Consider the following 16,687-nt stretch of genomic DNA (forward strand, 5'->3'; position numbering starts at 1 on the left):
ATTTGGATTTGGCAAATGATTTGATTGATAATATTTTTTGGATAAAATTTATTTAATCAATCTTGTTACATCATTTCTTTTCTCTTATAAATTAATTCAGAATGTTGGTTAACTAACAGAATTAATTTGGCGCAACTGAATTTATTTGAAATTCACGTGTAACGGTAATCTTTCCGAAAAGTCGTTACTTTCCGAAAAGTCGTTACTTTTCCAAACGGTTTTCCTTCCGAAAAATCGTTACTTTTCCCAAAGGACACAATCAACTGGAAAAAACGGGTCTTTCTGAACAGACGCGTTCCTTGCTGCATATGGCTATAAATAAGAGATCTTTTTCGTTTTTTCAAACACTGAAAAAAATTTCCTCTCTGCATACATTTTCTCTCATAAATAAAATTGTCGATCGACTGAGTCTGTGTGTGCTCTTGTTGCTGTTCTTACGTTCGCTGAAGTTATTGAAGTTTGAGGTACCGCTACTTCTTTAACAGGTTAATCCGTTTTATCTTGGGAGAAATTAATCTGCAACCTCGGGTACAGTGAGGGGATTAAATTTCTTAAGGAAACATAGTGGTTTCTGTGGACTCGGATTAAAATTCCTTCTGTCTATTTCATCTTTTTTCTGTTTCTGTATTTTTGACTAACCTGACTACAGGAGTTAACAGTCAATGATTTACAGATTTTCTATTGAATCAAGAGGTTGTCTAGAGAAGCTTCCTTGGGTTTGTATTTGATATAGTTATCAATTTTCTTTTATTTTTATCGGTCTCACTTTCCATGTACGTACAATATAGATGATAAACACAATTTTCAATTTGGTGCTTATAATTATGTATCTAATTAAGGTCTATAGTTCAGAATATCTATTATTTTCTATGCAATTTTGACATCGAATTTGTTTTTGTTGCTTTATTTTCTTTTGATGTTGTATATAATCATGGGTGTTGCAATGGGGTAGTGTTGTCAGAGCATGAACATTGAAGTGTTTTTGTTCAATAGTCAGATATCATATTCACAGATTTTGAACTTAACTTTCAAATAGCTAGAAAAGTATCACATTCATGAAACTTCTTTTAATTCATCTTTTATTACTCAATATGTGTTGCAATAATCTTAGATAATTATGTAGGATCTTATTCAAAATTACTTAGAATAAACGTGCAAAGCACGTGTTCAGAAACTAGTGATTCTATAAAGGGCAGAAATTCATTTTTTTTTATTTTGTTCTTCTAATTCTTCTTTCCATATATGATAGGAGTCTACATTAATTCTACTAATACCTCTTACCATATATTTTAGGACTCATTAATATTTTTCTTCCCATATAGTTTTGGAACAAATATAATTAAATAATAATTTGAGAAAATACAAATACATAATTTATTTGCTAGGGTTCTTTCTAATATTTTGTATCTCTCTAAATATTTTACTATCTCGACTAGTTTTCCGAATACCTTTTGCTAGAGTGCAACCAAAGATCAACACCAGTTGTTTTGAACAACATTACTATCACTATGATGTGTGCAATCTTTTTCGATCGAAAAAGAGGGAATGCGAAGGTAAATTATACCTTTCTCAGCCTTTTGGCTAAGATCAAGTGTAGTTTTTTTTAGTTTTTTTATATGCTTAATAATGGAAGGATTTTGTTTAATAGTAATAATAAGGTTTATCCATACAAAAGAGAAACTAATCTAAACAGTGTAGTTCCTATAGCATATCATTCAAGTGCGGAAGATAGCTCCTACATGTTTTCGGATGGAGAAGTGCTACTGTTTTGTAGACATTTGCATTGTTGTTCTTATGTCTTTAAGACAACAAAAGGACCGCTTGGATTATGGCCAAAATTTGATGTCATTCAGAAAGGATTCGCTTATACAAAAAGTTTGATGTTCCCAAAATTAAGTAGTTTAGAGTATTTACTTATGTGTGATGGAGTCACTTGACCTCTTTTGTGTTTTCATATCATAAACAGGTAGTATTCTTTTGCTTGTAAATATCAAACCAGACTCATTTATGAACTCGAACAACGAAAGAAAGAAATTAGTGTACAACTTAAAACAGAGAAGCAATTAGCAGGTCCAGATAAAGGAACACGAAGTACATTAATTATTATACCAAAAACATATTTTTAGCAGTTTTCACTCTCCTTCAAAGAGAAATGCAGAACTCTTCAAGTATTACACTGACTGGAAAAATTAGTAAAGTATACCTTTCTCGACCTTTTGTTGCTAAGATCAAGTGTAGTATTTGTTCTTATCAGTTTAATATCTTATATGTGCGTAATTGACCCATACGATATTAAATCTATTATATGAGGGGGTAGGTCCATTGGCCTGGAACACCCCACCAATTATAGTGCTAAATTTATATAATTTCATTTGATATGTAATAAGGTTCTTTTTGTAAAATTCAATGAATCTACAAACCATTTTTGTTGTGATGATGTTGAACCTCGGTCGATATAAGAAGTGTTGTAGTAAAATGCCATTTATAAACTATTTGTAACAACAATTGAAAATGTAAAGAGAGATTTCGTGTAAGAAATTGCATATAAAAGAGGTCGCAAAACACATAGAAAAAAATACCTCTCTAGGCCTTTTTCGCTAAGATCAAGTGTAGTATCTATTTCCTATCAGTTTAATAAATGATATCAACTAATTTTTTTGAAGTGGATGTCCACCATGGTAGCTTGCTATTAGGACCTACAAATGTTGCCTTGACATTGCACTATTGCCTTGTTGGGTACACCCCCACCAATTTAATTATAGATTTTTTTCTCAAATAATTGTTATTTAATTATTATTCTAATATTTAGGACTTGAAAATCGAAGATTCTAAATATGGCAAGGTAAGGTAGATTTTTACTTGGAGTCTTTAAATATTTTATTCATTTGTAATTTCTTGGATCCTACAAATGCACGTTAGGTTCCAATATTTATTAGTATCCTTATTTTAAGAGTAAAATAAAATTACCCTCACCTAAACATTAGTTCCCCACCTCCCCTTGCATGTATTTTATTACAAGTTTTTTTTTACTAATTCTTCTTTCCATATATTTTAGAAGTTTAAATTAATTTTACTAATACCTCTTACCATTTATTTTAGGATTTGTTAATTTTTTTTTATTCTCATATGTTTTAGGAATCAACATAATAAATATAATTAAATAATAATTTGAGAAAATAGAAGAAACTAAAAAATAAGTATCCTGTTTCTATTCTCCATTTCTTGTCTATTTTATTATTTTTTGTTTAGTTACTTATGTTATGTTTTCCCTATTACTTGTTGTTTATGTTTGTGCTATCTTTTTTAGCTTAGTTGGGCATTGCCTACTATATATAGTGTTTTTACTCATACTACACTTCTGCCTCCTACAGATCTCAGTTTGAGTCATAACCATTGATTGGAGTCGTACGGAGCAACTTAGAGTTTTTGGAGACTTATGTGAGCTCCTAGCGTCAAGATTTGTGAGTTTCCATCTATTTTTTACTAGGCTTAATCTTTATGTTGTATTCAAAGACATTATGTGCTTATCTTGTATTTGTAGAGGTCTTGTAATCTTATGTTGGATTAAATGCTCAACTACTGACCAATGTCAGGTCTTTGGATGGTTTCTATATTGTTTTCCGTTGATTATCCTTTCTTCGCTTGATATAAGCTTTATGATTTTAATTGTTGGCTTCCGCTTGGTAGCTCGTTGCTTATAGGTTCGGGCTAAGGGTTAGGCTTACCTACTGGTGGGATATAGTAGCTGCCATTATGACCTGGAAAATTGGGTCGTGACAATTATATTTTGAGGGGAATGTCGTACGCCGAGGCGAATTCTATTATCAAGTGTTGTCTCACATGTCGCAATGGATGCATGGACAGTCCCCCATGGGTCCCGGACTGAGAGACAATATGTGTGTATCATTAGGTAAGACATGCATCACTACACGTTTCATTACACTTCATTGCACTACATATCTATATCATTTGTGAACTTGTAAGTGCCTTTCTGTGGAACTACTGATTGATGACTTGATGTGATGTACTATTGATCTGTAATTGTTGGAGAGTTGTTATTGAGCTATGAGATATTTAAATTGTGCACTATTAGGTTGGGCTAGTTTTTACATGTTGTAGTTGTGGAAGTTCGGTTGGAGTGACAGAAGTACATGTATTCTATACTCTTAGTTTTGTGTGTAGGAGTTTACTTATTGAGTATCGTATGGTTTAGTAATCACCCCTTGCTTCTACATTTTTGGAGATTTGTGAGGCGGTTGTTTATCATCTCAGCATACTTTCTTACTCCTATTTATGATCTTATTCTATTTTAGAGACAACATCATTTGAGAGTTATGTTTTCTTTCAATTCTAGTGTAATACATTAGACGCTTCTGCACGTATCAACTAGGTTTTGGGTATTTAGTTAAGTTGACTTGTAATCCCATTATAAATTGTTATTCAATTTTTTTTGTTATAGTTTATTTCTGCATTTTATCATAATGATTAGGTATTAGGCTGACTTGTCTTTGTGGGATAAAATGAGTTTCATCACGTCTTTTTTTGAGTCGTGACAAATAAATAATGTGTTTGTAATATGATATAAAATTATTAATGCCAAAATAATCTAGTAATAAATGAAAATATGATTTTATATGAGCTAATTGTATAATCGATAACTTAAACTATATACTATAATATACATTATTAATCCTTTAATAATGTTGTGATACAAATTTTATAATAATTAACATGTAATGCATGCATTTTTATTCTCATATAAAAGCGAGTGATATTTTTACCTTTCAATTGATGCCCACATAACAAGACGAGATCACACATACTAATTAAAACACAATCAAATATCTGAAATCATGAACTTGAACCACATACTACTACTTGAAAAACTAAATGGATTATACAAAAGGAAGTGAAAACTAAATAGCATGAAAATTATCAAATTTGGTGAATTTGTTTTCATCTTTGAATAGTTGGTAAATTTACAATGAAGAAGAATCTCATCAATATTCATAATTCACAGTCATTTCATCAAGTGTATTACCAAATATGACATGACTTTAACAGTTCCAAAATGTCATATTCATAATTCAGGGACATTTCATCAACATTCCTCTTAAATTACCTACTTACACATGGAAAGAAGAGACAAAAATTAGTAAGATATTGATTTATAATATCTAAAAAATAACTAAATCTAAAATTAGCCTGCAAAATTTGTTTAGAATCCTTTCTTCCCAAAGTAAAATCATCTCCACTAATTCATTAAGGAGGACAACTCAATAAAAGAATCATATAGCAAAGAAAAAAATATTATAGTGTGTGCTAACTTTCTCAATTTTCTTAATTTTGTAAATTATATTTTAAGAATTGAATGTTCATTTACGTGCTGCGATGATGTTTTTTCTGTAGGAACATCTCCATAATTTCCATGCTGCATAGTGAAATAAGACACCAAAAATTGTAAGCATATTTACTAACAAATATTTCACTAAGTATTACAAGTTATGATATAATTTTGAGTTTCATTATGAACACTCTTATACAACAGAATTCAAACAGTCATATAACAAAGATCAATTATTTGTGTTCTAAACAAATTTAAGAAACTGTTCAATTCAAAATTTACCAGTCAAATTAATTGTGAACTCGTTTACCTAAAAAATATACAACCATCTTCAGTAATTAACTAAGTGGGTAAATAGACACACGAAGTAGTCGAAGGGGGTTCGACATCTACTATATATACATAAAAAAATATTTTAATCATGTATAAATCATTTAATTTTCCGTCGAAGTGGATTCAGATGAACCCCCTAATTGTAAGGTGACTCCGCCACTGATCGAAAGTGTTGAGAAAAATGATAATATGTACAAACTTCTTAATTTGCTTAACTCTGTAAATAACACTTTTAGAATACAATTGTCACGCCCCAGACCATCGTGATTGGCACCCACACTAACACTCCGGTGGGAGAACCACTACTACAACCCCAACCAAACAACTAATCTAAAAACTAAGGCATTTAAGTATACGAAAATAGAAATAATAGCTAAAAACAGAAGTTCCCGTAAACTTCAACAAAAGATCTAACAACTAAACAATGCAGAAGAAATAACCTAGAACTTGAAAGTCAATGTACAAAACATCTAAAGTTCACCAAGCCTAAACAAGAAGGGATGCAACGCCAATCTAATGAACTAATCAACTAACTAGAACAAAAGTCTAAGTCCGAAATGGCAGACATAGACGAAAGAGAACCCATGACATCCCAGAAGAATTGGCTCACCCTTGAATTCGAACGATCACTGATCTCCTAAGCGGGGTCTGTCAATAGCCGCTTGAAGATGACATGTACTCAACAAAAATAAGAGCAAGTGCAATATCAGTACACAACCATAGTGTACTGGTAGGATCACGCAGCTATCCCACTAAGTGCAACATACATAAGTCATTACAACATTATAATCACATGCATATATCGAACATAACAATATTATCAACAATTATGAACAACGAACAACTTCACATTTCTCAAGATAAACAATTAACTCAAGTCATTGGTCCTCTCATGGAACCAAAACCCAAACAGTTAGCATACCAGAAAGTGGTATCCGATCCAATAATTATGCCGGAACATGGCAACTGATCCATTCAACACACCACAATCACAAACACAAGTATATTCTCAAAATCATACAATTAAGTCATGATTCATGGCATTCATCATTCCTCAATCTCATTTACAACAAGTGTTATCAATAATGCAACATTCAAATACATACTAGTATCATAATAAAGCAAGAACAAACATACAACACACAATCGTAGAATTACAACCATCACCTACCTCTAAACAAGCTCGAAACCCTAAGAAGCTTGATCCTTCTTTTTTCGGATACGTTCTGCTTGTTCTTGGTCTACAAACAATCAATATAATACGGGAATCAATAAACGATCACTAATTACGCGAATTACTAATAATTCTATGAACCCTAGATCAAACCCATAATCCCAAGTATTCAAATTAGAGTTGTTTCCACCATAGAATCTATATCAAAACCCTTCCCGATCGATAATTACACATTCTATTACATTTTACGGATCGAAAAATGAATTCGGGGAGTGAAAAGCTTAGCTTTAGCCTCAAGAATGGTGGAAAATTGTCAAGAGTTACTTGGGGTTTGTTCCTTAACTCTAAAAATTGAAAAGTACAAAATACGATCGTTTAGGGGTTTATTAATGACTTTAAGTAGCGTCGAACCCGCCGCAGCGGCCCGCACCCCGCTGCAGCTGCCCCACCCTGGTGGCATAAATCCCACCCCAGCGGCTTGCACGAAACCAAACCAGTAAGCTACTTTAATAAATCCAAGACCCCCATTTCACAACACACCTCTAACCAACGTAGTTCAGAAGATACCCTTCACGCTAACATCAATTTCGGGAGTTCTACTCGTCCGAATTCGATTTCGTAAAGTCATATAAATTCCTTAACGAGTTATCTATCCCCTCATGTAATCAAAATCATAAATAATTTACCCGATTGTTACTAGATTTCCCTACACCTTAATGACTCCGATTTCATCCAAATTTGGACTAGGTTGAGAAAGTCCAAATACTATGAAAAAGTTTTCCGGTCCCAAATTTCCCTCGTTGGCATTTTTATAACGATGGGAACAGGTCGTTACAATAGATACCAATTTACCCATCACTCGTCTCAGAGTGACAAAACTTATGAAAATATGCTAAGGAAGGAATAAAGCAGTACTTGGATCGACGAATAACTTGGGATACTTGTCTCGCATGTCCCTCTTGGTTTCCCAAGTACCTTTCTCAACTGGACGATGCTTCCATTGAATTTTCACGGACTTTATCTCCTTGGTCCTCAACTTACGCACATCACAATCAACAATTGCAATCAGTTCCTCCTCATATTGGAGGTCCTTGTCTAAAACAATTGAGTCCCACTTTATAATATAATCCCCGTCACTGTGATATCTCTTCAATATGGAGACATGAAATACCGGATGAACTCCCGATAGATTAGGAGGTAAAGTCAATCTATACGCTACCGGCCGTACACATTCAAGAACCTCAAATGGGACAATGTATCGCTGACTTAGTGTCACAACCCCGACCGTCGTGATTGGCACCCACACTAACTCTCCGGTGGGAGAACCACTACTACAACCCAAACCAAGCAACTAGTCTAAAACTAAGACATTAAAGTATATGAAAGCGGTTAATTACTAAGGAAAGAAATATAGTTCCCATAAACTCTAACAAATGTCTAACAATAACTAAACAATGCGGAAGAAATAACCTAGAACCAGAAAGTCAATGTACTAAAACATCTAAAGTTTAACAAGTCTAAAAAAGAAGGGATGCAACCCCAATCTAATGAACTAATCAACTAACTAAAACATAGTATAAGTCCAAAAATGGTGGACATAAACGAAAGAGAACCCATGGCAGCCTGGAAGAATTGGCTCACCCTTGAATTCGAACGAACACCGATCTCCTAAGCGAGGTCTGTCAATAGTTGCTTGAAGATTCCATGTACTTAACAAAAATAAGAGCAAGTGCAGTATCAGTACACAACCACAGTGTACTGGTATGATCACACGGCTATCACACTAGGTGCAACATACATAAATCATCAACAATATAATCACATGCATATATCGAATATATACAACATTATCAACATTTACTAACAACGAACAACTTCACATTTCTTAAGATACACAGTTATAATAAATCATTGGTCCTATTATGGAACCCAAACCTAAACAGTTAGCATACCGGAATGTGGTACCCGATCCAATAATTATGCCGGAACGTGGCAACCGATCCCATAGTTATGCTACAACGTGGCAACCAATCCAAGTTAGTTATGCCGGAACGTGGCAACCGATCCATTCAACACACCACAATTACAATCACAAGTATATTATTAAGATCATACATTTAAGTCATGATTCATGGCATTCATCATTCCTCTATCTCACTTACAGCAAGTGTGATCAATAATGCAACATTCATATACATACAAGTATCACAATGAAGCAAGAACAAACATACATCACACAATCATAGAATACAACCATCACCTACCTAGAAACAAGCTTGAAACCCTAAGACACTTGATCCTTCCCTTTTCAGATTCGTTCCTCTTGTTCTTGGTCTACAAAAAATCAATATAATACGGGAATCAATAAAGAATCACTAATTTCTTGAATTACTAGCAATTATATGAACCATAGATCAAACCCATGATCCAAAGTATTCAAATTAGGGTTGTTTCCACCATAGAATCTATATCAAAACCCTTCCCCATCAATAATTACCCATTCTATTACGTTCTACTGATAGAAAAATTGATTTGGGAGTGAAAAGCTTATATGTTGCCTCAAGAATGGTGGAAAACTGTTAAGAGTCGCTTGGGGTTCTTTCCTTAGCTCTAAAAATTGAAAAGTGCAAAATAAGTTCATTTAGGGTTTATTTACGACTTTAAGTGGCATCAAACCCGCCACAACGACCCCCACCCCGCTGCAGCGGCCCCTCCAGAGCGACATAAATCCCACTAAAGTGGCTTCCACGGAACTAATGAGCTATTTAATAATTCCAAGACCCCCATTTCACAACACACCTCTAACCAACGACTCTCAGAAAATACCCTTTACGCTAAGATCAATTCCGGGAGTTCTACTCACACGAATTCAATTTCGTAAAGTCGTACGAATTCCTTAACGAGTTATCTAACCACTCATGTAATCAAAATCATAAATAATTTCCCTGATTGTTACCAGATTTCCCTACACCTTAATGACTCCAATTTCATCTAAATCTGGACTAGATTGGGAAAATCTAAATACTATGGAAAAAAATTCTAGCCCTAAATTTTCCCCGGTTGGCATTTCTATAACGACGAGAGCAGGTCGATACAATAGATACCAATTTACCCATCACTTGTCCCCCAGTGACAAAACTTTGGAAAAATTGGCAAAGGAAAGAATGAAGTAGTACCTGAATCGACGAACAATTGAGGATATTTGTCTCGCATGTCCCTCTCGGTTTGCCAAGTAGCTTCCTCAACTGGACGATGCTTCCGTTGAACTTTCACAAACTTAATCTCTTTAGTCCTCAACTTACGCATATCACGATGAAGAATTGCAATCAGTTCCTCCTCATATTGGAGGTCTTTGCCTAACACAATTGAGTCCCACTAAATGATGTAATCCCCGTCGCCATGATACCTCTTCAACATGGACACATGGAATACCGAATAAACTCCTGATAGATTAAGAGGTAAAGCCAATATATAAGCTACCAGTCCCACACATTCAAGAATCTCAAATGGACCAATGTATCTAGGACTTAGCTTACCGTTGTTACCAAATCTCATCACCTCTTTCATGGGTGATACCTTAGGAAGAACATTCTCATCAGTTTGAAACACTATGTCTCTTACCTTATTATCTGCATACTTCTTCTGTCTACTCTGGGCTGCTAAAAGTTTAGCTTGAATACTCCTCACCTTATCTTGAGCATCTTTCACTAAATCAACCCCCAATAGTTTCATATCTCTAGAGTCAAACCATCATATGGGTGATCTACATCCCCTCCCATATAATGCCTCAAATGGTGCCATATCAATACTGGAGTGATAACTATTGTTATAAGAAAAATTTACACAAAGGTAAGAACTTATCTCAATGTCCTCCAAAATCAATCACGCATGCCCTCAACATGTCCTCTAACACTTGAATAGTCCTCTCAGATTGCCCGTCCGTTTGTGGAAGAAAGGTTGTACTAAAAGTGAGTTGTGTGCCCAATTCATCATGCAATTTCCTCCAAAACTTGGATGTGAATCGGGTACCATAGTCTGAGATGATAGAAAGGGGCACCCCATGCAACCTCACTATCTCTTTTACATATACTTTAGATAATTGTTTAGAATTATAATCTATTCTTACAGGAATAAAATGGGCTGACTTAGTCAATCTATCAACCACTACCCAAATAGAATGAAACTTCCTCAAGGTCTTGGGAAGACCAAACACAAAATCCATGGCTATCCTTTCCCACTTCCATTCCGGAATTAGCATTCTTTGAAGTAAACCTGCAGACCTTTGATTTGCATACTTCACTTGTTGACAATTTGGACACTTTGCCACAAACTCCGTTATGTCTTTCTTCATGCCCGGCCACCAATAAATTCGCTTAAGATCTCTGTACATACATCTTGGTCACACCCGGATGAATAGAATATCATGAACCATGAGACGCTGCCAACAATTTCTCAATCAAGTCATCTACTCTAGGAAAACATATTCTCCCTTTGAAATTGAGCACACCATCCGCATTAAGAGTGGTCTCTTGTGCCTTACCAATCACAGTCTTCTTTCTAAGCTCCTCCAAATTTTCATCCTCAAATTGTTTGGCCTTAATCTCCTCCGTGAATGTGGCCCTTACTTCAATACTAGCTAACACTCCACCTATTTCTGAGATGCCCAATTGCATGAATTTAGACTCCAAGGTCTGAATTTCTTTAGCCAAAAGTCGTTTGGTTATACTTAAGCAAACTAAACTACCCATACTCACTGCTTTTTGACTCAAAGCGTCTGCCACCACATTAGCCTTGCCCAGATGGTATTGAATGGTCATATCATAATCTTTAAGTAACTCCATCCACCTTCGTTGTCTCAAATTCTGATCCTTTTCAGTGAACACATGCGGCAAACTCCGTTGATCAGTAAAAATTTCACACTTGACACCATAGAGGTAATGTCACCAGATCTTAAGAGCAAACACTACCGCTGCCAACTCTAAATCATGCGTTGGATAATTCCTCTCGTGTACCTTCAATTGACGCGAGGCATAAGCTATAACATTCTTATCTTGCATCAACACAACACCCAAACCATAATGTGAGGCATCACAATAAACAATAAAATCCTTACCTTCCACCGGTAATGCTAGGGTAGGTATGGTGGTCAAGAGAGTCTTGAGATTTTGAAAGCGCTCTACACATATTTTAGTCCATTCAAATGGTATCTCCTTTTTTGTCAAGTTAGTCAAGTGAGTGGCAATGGAGGCAAAGTTCTTTACAAATCGACGATAATAGCTAGCGAGCGCTACAAAACTCTTAACTTCTGTCACAAAGCTAGGTCGAACCCAATTCATAACCACCTCAATCTTTTGAGGATCTACCATTACACCTTCTTTTGAGACTACATGCCACAAAAATGCAACCGAAGTCAACCAAAATTCACACTTAGAAAGTTTAGCATACAACCTTTGTTTCCCAAAAATACCTAGAACAATACGAAGATGGTCGGCATGCTTTTATTCACTTTTCGAATAGACCAAAATATCATCAATAAAGACTATGACAAATGAATCAAGAAATGGTTTAAACACACCATTCATTAAACTCATGAAAGCTGCAGGCGCATTGGTCAAACCAGAAGACATAACCAAAAACTCATAGTGCCCATAACGAGTTCTAAACACCGTATTGGGCACATCCTCAGGCCTAATTTTCAATTGATGGTAACCCGGATCTTAGATCAATCTTAGAGAAAACTGTTGCACCTTGCAATTGGTCAAAAATATCATCTATTCGAGGCAAAGGATACTTGTTTTGAATAGTGACTCTATTTAACTACCGGTAATCTATACACAATCTCATACTACCATCCTTTTTCTTAACAAACAAAACTGGAGCACCCCATGGAGATGTACTAGGACGAATAAATCCCTTATCAAAAAGCTCTTGAATTTTAGCCTTGAGCTCTCTTAATTCTGCCAGAGCCATGCGATAAGAGGGGATATAAATGGGACGAGTACCAGGTTCAAAATCAATGCAGAAGTTTATATCCCTATTCAGAGGCATACCAGGCAAGTCACTAGGAAACACTTCTCTAAATTCCGACACCACATGAATAGACTCAATGGATGGAGCCTCAATCTCAACATCCATAATATGAGCCAAACAAGCCAAACAACCCTGCTCTACTAATTTACTAGTCCGAATAGAGGATATAATATTAGCTTGCTTAGGCTTGCCCTTCCCACTCTAATTTTCCCTTCCCGGAATTTCTAGAATTACAGACTTAGTATTACAATTAAGCACAGCATAATAAGAGGACAACCAAGTCATGCCAAAGATTATGTCAAAGTCAGTCATATCCAAAATCACCAAATCATCCAAAGTCTGCAAACCCATAAACAAAATAGGACAAGCACGATAGACATGGGTAACTATGACTGACTCTCCAACTAGGGTAGAAACATGGATAGAGGCATCAAGAATATCACAAATCATATCAAATTCTGAGGCAAACCTCATAGATACATATGAATAAGTAGAATATGGATCAAATAACACGTTAGCCATCTAGTCACAGACAAGAATAGTACCTATGATCACCGCGTCAGACACCTTTGCCTCATTCTTGCAGAGAAAAGCATAACACTGAGCCTTATCATCTTGACGAGCAACTTCCCTGCTTGGTTGCATGTTACCCCTACCTCCATTACAATTTTCTCTACCTCCACGGCCTCGATGATTACCTCTTCTCCCACCTTGTGGACGCTCTCCACCACTGCTTAGCCTAACCTTGAAGTTGAAAAGACACAAACTCAACCCCATGCTGATGGACAATTCCCAACTTATGAAGCCTCTCATAGCAATTTAAGATGAACTCATAAGCATCCTCATTCTCAGAACCAAGAAACACAGGAGGCTTTAGCTTTAAAAACTTAGTCAACATTTCATGCTCATTACCAGTCATAACAGAATCCAACAAAGGACGAAAGAAGGTATCATTACCTACAGTCCCACCCACCTTGGGCGCAGTGCTAGCAACAAGAGGATTAGCAAGAACTTGAGTTGCTTGAGCAGAAGGAAGCACTCAAGGACCAACCAACCCTATCAAAATGACACGATTAGTCGAGCTAACAACGGGTCTATGGGGGAACATCGATAGTCTCAGCCTGCACCTCTTCCTCTTGTTCCACATCCTCAACATTCTCAACATCAACATTCTCCTCTTCAATCTCTTAATGATGCACAAGAGGGTTCTCATTCACAGGAACATTCTCAACAGGAGCTCCATTCCCAGCAGGCGCCTCTTCCACGGCCTCTACCCTTGCCTTGACTAGGACCTCTCGCTGCAGATTACTCAGCTGGAGCATTGATAGGAGCTACGGGCTTGACGCCGTTGTATCTAGTATTAACCATCTGTGGACAAAAAAGTGAAGGAGGTTAGATACCAATTTGAATCAACAGATACCAATTGGAATCAAGTTATAGCATGAAAGGAGACAAGAGAAAAATAGAGAGATTTCCTAAAGTCTTATAGCCTCTCGAAGAAAAAGTAAAGGCGTCCCTGTACCGTTCCGCGAGACTCTACTAGACTCATTTTTGTACATCGAGATCAACAAATCTAGGCTCTGATACCAACTTTGTCACGACCCTGACCATCGTGATTGGCACCCACACTAACTCTCCGGTGGGAGAACCACTACTACAACCCAAACCAAGTAACTAATCTAAAATCTAAGGCATTTAAGTATATGAATGCGGTTAAGTACTAAGGAAAGAAAGACAGTTCCAAGAAACTCTAACGAAAGTCTAACAATAACTAAACAATGCAGAAGAAATAAACTAGGACCTGAAAGTCAATGGACCAAAATATCTAACGTTCAACAAGTCTAAACAAGAAGGGATGCAACCTCAATCTAATGAACTAATCCACTAACTAGAACATAGTCTAAGTTCGAAAATGGTGGACATAGAAGAAAGAGAACCCATGACAACCCAGAAGAATTGGTTCACCCTTGAATTCGAACAATCACTGATCTCCTAAGCGAGGTCTTCAATAGTCGCTTGAAGATGCTATGTACTCAACAAAAATAAGAGCAAGTGCAGTATCAGTACACAACCACAGTGTACTGGTAGGATCACGCGGCTATCCCACTAACTGAAACATACATAAGTCATCACAACAATATAATCACATGCATATATCGAACATAAACAATATTATTAACATTTACTAAGAACGAACAACTTCACATTACTTAAGACACACAGTTATATCAAATTATCGGTCCTCTCATAGAACCCAAACCCAAACCCAAACAGTTAGCACACCAGAACGTGGTACCCGATCCCATAATCATGTCAGAACGTGGCAATCGATCCCATAGTTATGCCGGAACGTGGCAACCGATCCAAGAAAGAACAAACATACATCACACAATCATAGAATCACAACAATCACCTACCTCGAAAAAAAGCTTGAAACCCTAAGAAACTTGATCCTTCCCTTTTCGGATTCATTGCGCTTGTTCTTGGTCTACAAACAATCAATATAATACGGGAATCAATAAACGATCACTGATTACCCGAATTACTAACAATTCTATGAACCCTAGATCAAACTCATGATCCCAAGTATTCAAATTAAGGTTGTTTCCACCATAGAATCTATATCAAAACCCTTCCCCATCGATAATTACCCATTTTATTACGTTCTACGGATCAAAAAATGGATTCTGGGAGTGAAAAGCTTACTTTAAGCCTCAAGAATGGTGGAAAACTGTCAAGACTCGCCTAGGGGTCATTCCTTAGCTCTAAAAATCGAAATACACAAAATAAGGTCGTTTAGGGGTTATTTATGACTTGTAGTCGTGTCGAATCCTCCATAACGACCTTCACCCCGCTGCAGCGGCCCCGCCCTGGTGGCAAACATCTCGCCCCAGCGGCTTGCACGGAACCAGTGAGCTATTTTAATAAATCCAAGACCCTCATTTCACAACACGCTTCTAACCAACGATGTTCAGAAAATACCCTTCACGCTAAGATCAATTTCGGGAGTTCTAATCGTCCGAATTCGATTCCGTAAAGTCGTACGGATTACTTAACAAGTCATCTATCCCCTCATCTAACCAAAATCATAAATAATTTACCTGATTGTTACCATATTTCCCTACACCTTAATGAATTCGATTTCGTCCATATCTGGACTAGGTTGGGAAAGTCCAAATACTATGAAAAATATTTCCGGCCCCAAATTTTCCCCCGTTGGCATTTTTATAACGACGGGAACAGTTCATTACAATAATTCTCTATGATCAAATATAGATATATGAAAAACAACCTCAAGTATCAAATTTTAGAAACATATTGACATTAGAAAGCTCTTTCCTATGTAATAAGTCTTCCATAATTTTCTTTCTAAATGTGAAATAAGACATAAAAAATGTAAGCACATTTATTGACAAGTACTTTCATTTTTTATTACCCAATTTTGATACAGTTTCGAATAACATTATTAAAATATCATGCGTAAAGAAAATTTAATTTTTTTATATACAAAGACTAATCGTTTATCTACAATAATGTTCGTAGTGACTAAAATATAAATCTATCAGGCAAATAATTTGTAAATTCATTTACTTTAAAATATACTATAATCTCCACTTACTACTCAATAGAGGAAAAGTTAGTAGCATATATAGATAGTGAATAGAAAAATAGTAGTTTGTACAACCTTTCATAATTTTCTTAGCTCTGTAAATTTATTTTTAATATAGTATTCTATGAAAAATATAGATATATGAATAATTACCTGAGGTTCAAAATTCGGGAGAACACTATGGATATGCAATGGT

This window comes from Solanum tuberosum, unplaced genomic scaffold (genome assembly GCF_000226075.1).
Source record: "Solanum tuberosum cultivar DM 1-3 516 R44 unplaced genomic scaffold, SolTub_3.0 scf00182, whole genome shotgun sequence".
Classification (NCBI taxonomy): domain Eukaryota; kingdom Viridiplantae; phylum Streptophyta; class Magnoliopsida; order Solanales; family Solanaceae; genus Solanum; species Solanum tuberosum.